General features: G+C 32.9%; 1 long non-coding RNA gene across 1 annotated transcript in view; it reads left to right on the forward strand.

The window, feature by feature from the left end:
- The first annotated feature begins 1,872 nt into the window (after positions 1-1,872).
- LOC149562764 (uncharacterized) overlaps positions 1,873-2,843 on the forward strand; it is a 2,759-nt gene continuing 1,788 nt past the window's right edge. The window contains exons 1-2 of the long non-coding RNA XR_016363523.1: positions 1,873-2,219; positions 2,701-2,834. This is a non-coding gene — a long non-coding RNA (uncharacterized LOC149562764). The remainder of the gene's footprint in view (positions 2,220-2,700; positions 2,835-2,843) is intronic.

Here is a 2,843-nt window from a genome sequence, read left to right on the forward strand (position 1 = left end):
AATTCTAGCAGTCCTTTCAACGCTGCTAATGGTATATCATCATGTTTTTGTAGATTCAAAGGGCTACCTTGATTGAAAGGTACAAAGGAAAAAGCTCTTGGTGCAGCCATTGTGGGAATTTGTGTTGATATACTTGCTAAAACTAAAACATGTACTTGTTAGTACAATACTAACACTTGTTGTAACAAAGTTATTTCTATTGTTTTGAAAGTTGAAATCTCTTGAAATGTTAGCTAGTAACCTTTCTCTAATAGTTGATGATGCAGAACGTATTACAGGACATTGACTTTGCAATGATCTTCCTCTTCCAGCATACACTCTTGGAGGAGTGGTTTTGAAATCTCTTTGGATGAGGAGTTCTAGCCAAAGTTCTTGCTTTTCTTTTGGGTGACTGCAACTCCAAATATTCAAAAGATTTTGAACTTCTAGTCTTTTTTTATGAAAATATATGCATCGGTCACCTACCTTCACCAACGGAGTCACCAGATATGGTGAAAATGAGCTTCTCCAAAGCTGTAAACTTGTAGCATATCATACAGAAAGATTTTCTTGAAAAATATGACTTTGTGTCCCACCGAGCACGCCAAAAACTATTAAGGCTAAAATTTTGCACCCTGTTAAACTAAACAAGTTTAACAATCTTGCCTAACATGGGATTCATTTTTGCATGTGGTAAATGCTTACATATAACTGAAACCTCTAGATTCTAGGCTGGTTCCTATTGGATAATCATTGATAACTCCATAAAACTAATATGAACTTGTGGGAAAAAAGGAGAGAAATTACAAAAATGAACCTAAGATCTTAAACTCTAAACTAGAGAATTAGGTGATACAACAAAATTTGATATGGAAGTTCAAATACTGGTAACTAGGAGGGATTATTAACATATCTAAATTAATACAAAACACTTCCTTTCTGTATAGGCTTGCATAAATATTTTGTAATAAAGTCTGAAAATGAACCAGAATAAGGAGGAAAACATATGCCTCTCTTATAAGCTTCACCTTTAAAACATGAACTACAACCTGCAAACAAACATACTTTTCTACAAACTAGGTGTTTGGGTGAGACAAAGCAACATGAAAAATAATGATTCACTAGTTGTCCTTATCAAATCACCTGAAAATAAATATAAAATTACAGAAAGAAAAGAAGTCTGAAAAATAGATTCAGATAACATAAACTCAGTTGTTGTCACTTGTATTTGATCTTTCAAAATGAGTTACAAATTTCTGCAAAAAAAATGCTAAGGACAAAAAAATGTCTCATAAGCCTCCCTTGCATAATCATAAGTCCCTCCAAAACTAGAGTTCAAAATACTAAATACAAACCCCTTAGGGTCGAATCCATGAAAAGTGCTTTTGAAATAGGAGTCATAACCACTGAAAATGATGATTCAATGCCCCATGAACTCCACTAGGTCATAATGAAACCAGTGACTCATGTTTAACTGCCCTAAAAATGCTCTAATAGTTCATAAAAACCATTAAATTTTTTGTCAAAATACAAATCCTACCTTATAATTAACTCCTATAAAATCTCCTCAAAATCCCAATCAATCATAAGAGTAGGTCCTCCTTGCATATTTGGATAATCTCCGAAGACCAAGTTTAGTGATAAATATTAAACACATAAATACCTAAAGAAATATTCAATATTCCTTATTTGCATTTAAAATCAAATACTTAAATAACTTAAAAGTCATTTAACATATTTGACTCAATCCTTAATCTTTTATTTAAGTACTCACCCCCACCCCGCACTTCATATTGCATTATACTTTGCAAAATAAAAATAAAACTCAAAATAATCACACAATTGTGGATTCCAAAGTTTATGAAAAGGGACAAAAGGAATAGTTTATTTTCTTGTAAAACCTAAACTTCTTCTCATTTTTCATATCGTATTTTCTTGGAGAGAAGGTCTTGTGGCTAGGGTTTGATAGATGCCATGAGAGTTTTTTGAAGTCGCTCTTTTGTTGCAATCATTTCACATGATTGGAACCATGATTTCTCTGCATTTTATTGTTATCATGCAAGATGGAACTTGAAAGGTTTATGAACTACAATATTTTCGCTTGCATCTGATTCCTCGTTATTGGAGTCGTTGTATATGAGGGTTTGGTTATGTGGCTGGAGCCATGATTTCTTATTTCCTATTTGAAGTCGTCACTGGTAGCCGCCATGAAAAAATGCTTTGTTGCCATGATTGATAAGGTAATGCTTGTTACTTTGAAATGCTTTTTGAAAAAAATAAAATTTTTCCTCTATAAGGTTTTAAAATCCTCTTGTCATTTAGCTATCATGATAGTGTATAAAGTTTTGAAGAAAACCCTTTTATGTTCCTGAAGGAAATACATTGTTTTCTGATGGCAATAAGGTTTCTCTGAAATTTCCATATTTGATTTTTATGCCACTAGAATTATATCTCCATTCATTTGCTTTCCATTTTTTGGGTTTTCATTTCCTCCATTTGTTGTTGCATTATGAACATTTCTTAAGTTGCCATGCTTACTGTTGTTGCCATATCTAGGTTTGTTGTTTGAAATTTTTTGCAAATGCAAGGATTTTTGTTGTGAGTTTGGCTTTCCTGAACACTCATTTTGAGCCACCATGACTGGATAAAGAAATACCAATAGATACAAAACTCCCATCACTTTTTTGACAGTTGACTAGAATTCATCATTTGTATATTCAGGAGTTGGAAAAGGTGCAATACTGATATTCGATGGTCTAAACAATGTCCAAGGAAAATCTTGCTCGAAGTTCTCTTCAAGTGTGCCAAACATATGATGCTTCTCTTCAATATTATTGTTCTCCAAGCAACTTTAGGTTTGATGA

The sequence above is a fragment of the Cupressus sempervirens genome, chromosome 4 (assembly GCF_028749045.1).
Source record: "Cupressus sempervirens isolate cs-2001-9-10 chromosome 4, ASM2874904v1, whole genome shotgun sequence".
Taxonomy (NCBI): Eukaryota; Viridiplantae; Streptophyta; class Pinopsida; order Cupressales; family Cupressaceae; genus Cupressus; species Cupressus sempervirens.